Source organism: Octopus bimaculoides, chromosome 3 (assembly GCF_046866305.1).
Source record: "Octopus bimaculoides isolate indiv1 chromosome 3, ASM4686630v1, whole genome shotgun sequence".
Lineage (NCBI taxonomy): Eukaryota > Metazoa > Mollusca > Cephalopoda > Octopoda > Octopodidae > Octopus > Octopus bimaculoides.
In genome coordinates this window covers 66,230,021-66,240,020 of record NC_142930.1, presented here as the reverse complement: position 1 = coordinate 66,240,020, position 10,000 = coordinate 66,230,021, and the positions used below count along the sequence as shown (strand labels likewise).

At 35.9% G+C, this 10,000-nt stretch overlaps 1 protein-coding gene across 2 annotated transcripts in view; it reads left to right on the top strand.

Annotated features, from left to right (window-relative positions):
* Positions 1–10,000, top strand: part of LOC106879548 (high-affinity choline transporter 1) — a 226,910-nt gene that overhangs the window by 1,210 nt on the left and 215,700 nt on the right. The window contains exon 1 of one of the 2 annotated variants that reach the window (XM_052966389.2): positions 8,502–8,848. The exons of the other annotated variant lie outside the window; for it this stretch is intronic. The gene's annotated coding sequence lies outside the window, so the exon portion shown is untranslated. Of the gene's footprint in view, positions 1–8,501; positions 8,849–10,000 lie in introns of those variants that run through there. 2 annotated transcript variants of the gene reach the window in all.

The following is a 10,000-nucleotide window of genomic DNA, read 5'->3' as shown; positions in this document are numbered from 1 at the left end:
AGAAAGAGGAAGAGTACACATGTGAGACATGGACTCTCATGGCAAAGATTTAGAGAAAGTTACAGGCAATGGAAAGGAGTCAGTGCTGCACTGGCTTAGGCATCTTGTACTTAGAAGACATCTCAAATGAATGGTCTTATGAAATTATCCAGCAACATGCTGGACTCACTCCCATTACTGAAGCTTTCACAAAAGTGAAGAAAAGAAAGATGAGATAGTATGGTTATATAACAAGATCTAGTGGTCACACAAAAAGAAAAGAAATTCCTCAAGGAACTGGGGATGTGAAATGAAGGAGACACACAGAGGAAAAAAAAATGAACAATATGAAGGAATGGACACAAAAATTGTTAGTGGATGCTCAAGTTCTCATACATAGCTACAACAAATGAAGAAACATTGTGTATATTATGTCACTACTGTAACCATATGACACCATCAGAAGTTGAGGGCTGAAGACAAGAAAACACTGCAAACCTATACTCTACAAAATATTAGTCTTGAGTATATTATTCATACATGTACACTCACACACACGCACACACACATATACACACACGCATACACACACACACTTTTTAATTTTTCTCTTTAGCTGTTACTATATAAATATCCAGCTAAATCTGTCAAAATTTGTCATAATTATTTCTTTGTTTGTACATATTTATGTATCACTCTCGCTGTCACTCTCACTGTATATGTTAGTATATATATGTGTGTGAGTGGGAGTGTGTGTGTGTGTGTGTGCGTGTGTGCGTGTGTGTGTTTCTGTTTACACATATAAGTGTTAAAAATATTCCACTCAAATAATAAGAAAATGTATTTTTCCTTTTATATTGCAATGAATTAATTCCAAAGTTTATTATTATAGTCAAACCATTTCAAAATATGCTACACATTGAAAACTGATTATCACAATCAAATTATTTCAAATGACATTCTTCGATATCATAAAATATCATATGATAAACAAAATACATTACAACAAATAATTTCAATTTACTACAAATAATTTCAAGATTACAGATTCCCAAGTACAATCAACTAATTTAAAAATACCTTATTAAGCTCTTCAAATTCAACAATTAAAAAAAATAAAGTACATAATTTCACACCAGTTCCATTTCGTACAGAAGATATTCATTGTAATGTACATATGTAATGGTTTGCTACTAGCCTTCATTTAATTTATTGAGCACTTTTCAGAAGTAGCCTCATTATAGACTCACTAGGAAACAAGGAGATAGTATTGCATATGTTATTAGATCCAAATTGAGTAGGATGATCCATGACCCATGAGAATTTGCATAACTTCAACTGTGAGAGCAACTAAGTTGCGATCATCTGCATAAAGGAGGTCATGAATAAGAGACTGAAAAACTTTCAAGTTAGCAGCAAACTGATGCAAGTTGAAGAGATGAGCAGAAAATTGGTACCTCACATATATCCCAGAAGAGCAATCAACAGCAAAAGCATGTGTGAGAGTAATAGCAAAATACAAGGAAAAGAGAGTTGGGGCAAGGTTGTCACCTTGCTTGACACTATTCTCTACAGGCTTGTCTATGTGGCCAGCACATTCAATTGTTCTAAATATTTGGATAATGAAAGGTGGCAAGCTGGCAGAATCATTAGCATGCTGGACAAAGTGAATAGCAACATTTCATCTGTCTTTACGATCTGAGTTCAAATTCCACTGAGGTCGATTTAACCTTTCATCCTTTCAGGGTCGATAAAATAAGCACCAGTTGATCTCTGGGATTGATGTAATCAACTTATCCCCTACCCTGAATTTGCTGGCTTTGTGCCAAAATTTGAAATCAGTGTTTAGATGATGGAAAATCTTTAAGGTTTCAGAGGGCATTTGATTCCTTCAAATTTCTTGAGTCTTGGGTCTGCCCCCAACATGGCATCATATCGCAGACAAAAGTTTTTGTGTGCTGTGTGTGTGTGCGTGTGTGTGTGTGTGTGTGAGGGGGTGTACATGTGTGCTGGTGTTGCTCCTTTACTCATGTGAGACATGGACCCTTTTGTCATCATGGCTATCCCTCAAAATTGAGAAGGAGGGTCTTTGTTTTTTTTTCTTTTTTATAGATATTGATGGATTCTGAGGTGACTGATAAGTTCAACTCTTAATTGGAAGTTCCTTCCACAAGTGGACGGGTCCTTCTTGGTTGTTCTTGTCTATCTTTTCTGCATCTCCTCTTTTCTTCTTATCTGGGAGTCCTACTGTTCTCAAAAGTTGTTAATCCCCTCTTTTCTGATGGATCTCTTGTGTTCTCAATTCTGAGCATTTCTCTCCCAGTTCTCTGTGTCAATATTATATTTCTTGAAGTTGGCTTCCAGGACACCTTTGAATCTTTTCCTTCATCATCCTCTTCTTTGTTTTCCTTCTTTTGGTTGAGAGTATAGAAGCTGCTTTGATAGATGGTTGTTTTTCATCCAGACAACATGACTAGTCCATCCCAACTGTTTCTGGATGATGACAGCTTCAATGGAGGTCATTGGTTTCTTTCAACTCTCTGATATTTGTCCTTCTTTCTTCGCAGCTGATGTTGAGAATACTTTGAAAGCAGCATTGGTGATACTATTCAACAGCTTTGTATGTGTCTCCTGCACATAGTCCAGGTCTTGGATACAAATAGGAAGGCAGGGATGATCACTGCTCTGTATACCATCACGTGTGTTAGTTTGAATGTTTTGATCCTGGAACATACTCTTTTAGAGACTACCAAAGACAGCATCAGTGCTTTTGAGACAATACTGGATTTCATTGTTGATGTCAGCATTGGAAGACAGATGACTTCTCAGACATGGAAAATGATGAACACTTTGTAAGATTTTGCCTTCATTTCCATTGGTTGGTTGTGTACTGTTTGCCTCGACTGGTGATGGTTGGAAGATGACTTGTGTCTTCTTGCAATTGATGGTGAGTTATTTGTGAAAAGATCAGCCTGCAAAAACTCAAGACTATGAATTGAGGATTGTGTAAAGTCCTTTTGGAAGCATGTCTCAAATGTGAGGTCAACTTGGAAAGCAATGCTTGTCATTACCACCAATAGATGACACAATCAAAGCAAAGTGTGGGTATTTTTAAATAAACATCTATTTTCTATGTGGAATTTAAGTGAGTTACTTGAAAATTCAATGCCAGTGTAGTGAATGGGAGAAGCTTAGACAATGATATCTCCAGTCATTTATGTTTATCAAGAGCTGAACCCATTAGTTACCAGGAGAGCCACAAGTGTAAGGTATGTTTTTGTCTGAGAGCACAATGTTCTTAATGGTCAATAATGGTCTTCGTTAGTCAAGAGTGGACAGCTACTATGTATGTATGTATGTATGTATGTATGTATGTATGTATGTATGTATGCATGTATGCATGTATGCATGTATGTATGTATATATGTATATATTTATGTATGTTTGTATGTATGTATGCATGTAAGTATATGTATGTAAGCAAGCATCTATCTACGTACTTATCTATCTATCTATATACACGCACACTTACATACATACATGTGTGTGTGTGTGTGCGCGTGCGCATGTGTTTGTATTTATTAACACTATATATACAGTAAATGTGTGAGTGTGTATGCGTGTGTGTGTGTGTGTGTGTGTGCACGAATGAGTTAATAAAAATGCAACTCAACCAGTCTTGAGATTTTTATTAATGATTTTTCCAGTTCCTCGTGAAATGATTGACACAATAAACAATAAACAATAAATTTCCAAGGTTCAACGACATTTCAGGACATTCCTGAATTCATCTTCCAGATGAAATGATATTAGTGGTAGTTGTCACTGTTGATTTATCACTAACAGAAAAAATATGAATTTTGCGTCTGTTTCTCATTCATTATCACTGGATTTTAAATTTGTTGGCTGCTGACGTCAGGATTATTTCAGCAATCAGGAAACAGTTTTAGCCATGGTGTCTGGAATTAGTTTGTTGCTAGGGTGCTCTATCTGTGTGTTGAGATTTACATCATATTTTTCTATTAATATAGCTTTCGTGCCCAATTTTCTATTTTCTGTATGAGATAGTTGAATTATGTTATGTAATACCATACATTGCAATGGCTCCTTGCTCTGGTTGCATGGTCAGTCAGTTTGAATCTGTACAGTATTGTATGTTCAATGGTAACAGCTAGAGTTGTTAAGTTATGCAACTTTCATGTTTTCCCTACTCAGAAGAACATTTAAATTTCCCCTTGATACAATAGAAGCCAAGAAAAAAAAAATAAATAAAACATACCAGGTGGCTGGTACTTATTTTTGATTTAGATGCTCATGACTTGATTTGCATCTCCGTGGTTCAGTTCTACTGCACAACACCTTGAGTAAGTGATTTCTTCAACAGTCCCAAGCCAACCAATGCCTTATGAGTTAATTTAGTAGATGGAAACTGTGTAGAAGCCTGTTGTGTGCATGCCTATATACCATCCAACCTTTGCCAGCAGGGACACTGGATGTTAAATGATGATGATATATGCATGCATGTATATATGTATGTACATGTTTATGATTGTATTTGTTTCCTCATGATTGCTTAACAATTGCTGTTGGTTTGTTCATATTCCTGTCACTTAACAGTTTGGCAAAAGAGATTGATAGAATAAGCACTAGACTTAGAAATATAAAAGTAATTACTAGGGTCAGTTTGTTCTACAAAAACCTTATAAAGTATCACCCCAGCATAGCCACAGTTGAATGACTGAAACAAGTAAAAGATAAAAGTTAAAAAGTAAACCAATTATAATCAATAACAGTTGTATAAATAATTCATTAATTTAATAAACCAAACAACACAGCAATACAGAAACAAGTTCAAACAATAAATAAAATACATAAAATCAACTGAAAACATCATACATAAAATGTATTATAAAAGCTAAATGCACCCAGGTTATTGATCAGATACAGGGCATTAACATATATTTCAATGTCCACTTTTCTAGGCTTGCATTGGTCAGATAAAATTTGATGAAGAAGATTTTCTACAATCAAATGCTCCACTGTCACCAAGTCTCACTTGTTTCCACTCATAGTGATATTTTCTGTTCTCCTTTAAGGAGCAGAAATGTGGCCCATCACAAAAACACTGGGAAAAAGGATCAACAGCTTTGTAGAGCCCTGAGGACCATTGAAAACATCAGATGGTACCATCATGTGTCCAACAAAGAATTGCATACATGCGCTCATCAGACTACAGTCTCCCACATCATAGCTATGTGCTAGTATAGACATGCTCTCTGCCTCCAGCCAGATCATCCTTCCAGTGCCCACTATCACTCGATACAGCAACTGCGCGCTAGAAGAGACAACACGGCAGGTCCCACACCAGATGGTTAGACAGAATTAAGAAAGATCTCCAGGGGCTCAACATCATCTCGGAAGTTGCGGGCTGGCACAGGACCATCAACAATGGAGAGCACGGGTTGACCTGGTCTGTTCTATGCATGATGACACCTCTCAGATCACTAACATGGAATGACTCCAGTCCCATCAGGCAAGGACATGAAGCAAGTAAGTAAGCAGTACTTTGAACACAAAAGAGTACAATAGCAAGGCATGTTTTTCACAGAAGATTGCAAAGAACAGCACCACTTGTGTGATGGTGAAACCTGTTTACAGTTAATAGTTAATGTCAAGAGGCAAAGTCATATGAACACACAAACACACACTCACTCACACATGTATGCCCCCTATGCACACATGAAGGTATATATAGTCAGTCAGAAAATATCAGTGCAAATATGGAATGGATTGTCACAAAGTTTGTACTCAGAGATCATATTCTTAAGCTCCAACTTCATTAGGTGTTATATCAACCATCCACTGATCCTTTGAAACAGCTGTAAATATGCATTTTTTATATAAATACATTCCCTATGCCTATGATTGTTTGTCCATCATTCTTTGTTTGTATATATATTGTTTGTATATATGTTGTTTGGCATGGGATCAGACAGCTGTCACTGGGATCGACCACGCTTGAATGGTGCTTTTTATGTGCCATCGGCATGGGAGTCAGTCAGACAGCACTAGCAACGATCATGCTCGAATGGTGCTTTTTACATGCCATCAGCATGGGTCCAGTCAGGCAGCACTGGCATTGACTACGCTCGAGTGGTGCTTTTTACATGCCACCGGCATGAGTGCCAATCAGGCAGTACTGTGATCAGCCATGACAATGACTTCACTTGACTCAACATGTCTTTGCAAGTGCAGTTTATAAAGGGTACTCTTAAATGGGCCAGTTATGCTGCAATGGCATAGGCCACAATTACAGTCTCACTTGGCTTGCTGGATTTTCTCAAGCACAACATATCTCCAAAGGTCTCTTTCACTTGCCATCGTCTCCATGAGGCCCAACGTTCAAAGGTCATGCTTCATCACCTCATCCCAGGTCTTCCTGGGTCTACCTCTTCTACAGGTTCCCTCTACTGCTAGGGTGTGGCACACACACACACACACATGGAGGAAGCACTCCATTGGTTATGACAACGAGGCTCCCAGCTGATACGATCAATGGAAAAGCTTGCTCACAAAATTAACATGGAAGTGACTGAGCACTCCACAGACACACATACCCTTAGCATAGCTCTCAGGGAGATTCAACGTGAACATACCCTTAACATAGCTCTCAGGGAGATTCAAAATGACATAGCGTGGACAAGGCTGGCCCTTTGAAATACAGGTACTACTCATTTTTGCCAGCTCAGTGAACTAGAGCATATATATAGTGATTTTCTTTTGCTTTTTCTGACAAATTTACCTTTCTTCATCATATAAGATTTATATCCGATGTCTTCGTCGACAACATTTCTGACTAATCCCTCTGACACATGAAGATCTTTTGCAATTGACCTCATGGACTTTCTGGGATTGTAATCAATAGTCTTTTGAACTTGCTGGATAAATTCAAGTGTTCCGATGATTTCAGAGCATTTAGAATGCTTTTTATGCTTTGATACTGGTGACATGTCTCCATATTCAGTCTCTAACTCCTTACAAACTTTGTAGATGAAAGATCTGGCAACTTTTAAATATCGAGATATTTCTAAATCACTATGCTCAGCCTTTATAACCACAATAACAGTATGCCTTTTCATTTCTTGAGTAAGTTGAATGTCTGTAATTATTATTTTCTGAAACAAAGATTATACAGAGTTATCAAAAAAATGCAGCAATGACCCCAAAAAAGGTATGTCCTCAAATACCTTACACATCCTGTATATATTGGGTCATCCCATAAATAATATGGTTTTTTTTATACTTCTTTAATTTTTTGAAAATAAAGATAAACAAAGTTCTTTTTTAATCTAAAATATATTCTCCTTCATTTTTTACAATGCTCTTCCATCTATCTGGTAGACTTGCAAGGCCCCTCTTCCAAAATTCACTTGTCCATGAGGAAAAATACTCCACCAGTACTGTTCTGGCCTCGTCTACAGAATTCATAGTTTCCACTGGCTTACGCTTATTGCCAAATCCCCATATACTGTATTAATATTCCTCCCACTTTCTGTTATGTTGTCTTTATTAAGCTCATAAAGCAAAATATGCTGAATATGCTCCTTTGTCACTTCCATTATAGCTTTGAAAAAATAACTATTAAAATCAAACCACGATCTTCAAAACTTGTACTAAGAATAAGTACATGGTAAAATTACTACCTGCTTTTATAGCAAGTTGATGCAGGTAGTTTATCTCATCCCCCTCCGACTTTTAGTTCATGCAATTGAAAAAAACCATATTATCTATGGGATGACCTAATATATATATATATATATATATATATATATATATATATATATATATATATATATATATATATATATATATATAACCGTTAAAGGCTTTTTCAGCTCCCGAGCATTATACTAATACATCTGTTTGTTTTCTACACCACCTGTCTTTGTCTGTTGTTTTTTTTTTGTGAATTCTCCCTATATACATATATACATATAATATATATATATATATATATATATATATATATATATATATATATATGTGTGTGTGTGTGTGTGTGTGTGTGTGTGTGTGTGTGTGTGTGTATTTGTGTATTAAGGCTACCATTAGTTTTGTGTTAAGAAAAATATCTTAATATCTTAACCAATTTTCAAGCTGATCACAGGTGGAATGGTGATCGTCTTCATTGTTTGACATTTTCACATGTGTGTGTGTGTGTGTGTGTGTGTGTGTGTGTGTGTGTGTGTGTATTTGTGTGTGTGTACAGTAGGCTTCTTTCAGTTTCTGTACAAAGAATTCTGCCATAAAACAGCAAATTGGTCATGGAAAATATATTAAATGCATGCACACAGACACACACGTATATATACTGATATATACTGTAAAATTCAGCATACACATGTATGTATATATATGAGTGTGCATTTCAAAGTATATTTATGTACAGTTTGCCTCTCCTATTCTCTCTCTCTCTATATATATAATATGCATATGTGTGTGTGAGTGTGTGCGTGCGTACATGTGCGTGTGTACACCCATTTGTGTTTATTTCTATGTATGTATGCCAAAACAGGTGTGTTTTATGACTTGTCATGTTTATACCTGATCGACTCGTTTTTTTTTGTTATGCTGTCATGGGAAAAGCAATTTGATAAAATTGTAACATTCATGAAAGTCTAACTTTCCTCTGCAAATGTTTTGGGATTTACTTGACTCCCTATAAAAGTTCATTCCTGACAAATACAAGTTCTGGGTATTAGTTCCACTAGACCAGTCTGTTTTTGAAGCAATCATCTAGGAATTCTGCAGATTCTTTAAATCACCAGCTGTTTTCTACCCTTGCCTAACGACTTTGTTAATTACGTTGGTAAAAACTATCTTTATATTTGCTTATATTCTCATGCTATTTTTACTTTGTTATTTTATTTTTCTCTCTATCTCTTGTTATTTTACTTACATTAATTATGGTGAACCCTTTTTAATTTCTAACACATTATCTTAACTGATATGGGTGTGTTTATTTGTGAAGAAAATTTTCTCTAACACAACAGAGGCATGGACTATCTTTACTCTTATATGTATCTTTTACTGACCAAATAAATATAATTTTGTCCAGTTCTGACCTCCCGCACATTGTATATGTAAAGCTGATGTAACAATGACGTTCTGTTTATCTGATAAGCTAGCTTTTTTTTATTTATATTAATTTGTGAATATACACTCATGCAATATGATGCCTAGCACATGTATTAAAGCTGACATATTTTCTTGTATACTGAAATTAATAGTACATGAAAAAGTTTACAAAATGACCAAAATCTTATGAAAATCACTGGTTAAATTTCAACTCTAATACTTCCTCACGCAGACACACACACTTGTATGACGTCTGATCAATAAGTATCCGGACTGTTGCCATAGTAATGAAGCTAAAACATGCAGAGTAAAGCTGCTTGGCGAAGATTGACATTGAACTCTGCTGTGCATGTGCACTAAGTTTTAATGTTCTAGCTCACTTCTGCTATTTACAGCAGTGCTTGGCAGGAAGGTGTGTAGCATGTGGTCATCACATTGACCAAGACAGAGATGCATATGGATGAGGGTGACTGTGTAGAGCATACCACCAAAGGTCTCGGTCACTAGTTATTACCTCTGTGAGGCTCAAAGTTCAGAAATCATGCTTCACCACTTCGTCCCATGTCTTCCCAGGTCTATCTCTACCACAGGATATTTTATATATTCCTTCATCAGAGACAGTGTGAGAAAATGTTTAAGTAATAGTTATTATTGAGAAGATACGAAATACAGAGTGAAGTGGATGAATGAAAACAGATGTGAGATATGTAAGGATATTGTATTTGCAGTACCATTATTTAAGCAGAATGGTTTATATATAAGTTTCCTGTACCTTATATATATGTATATATATATATATATATATATATATATATATATATATATACAATTGCAGTGTGGAAGGTGTTTATAAGCCATTTAAAATAACACACAAAATCCATTA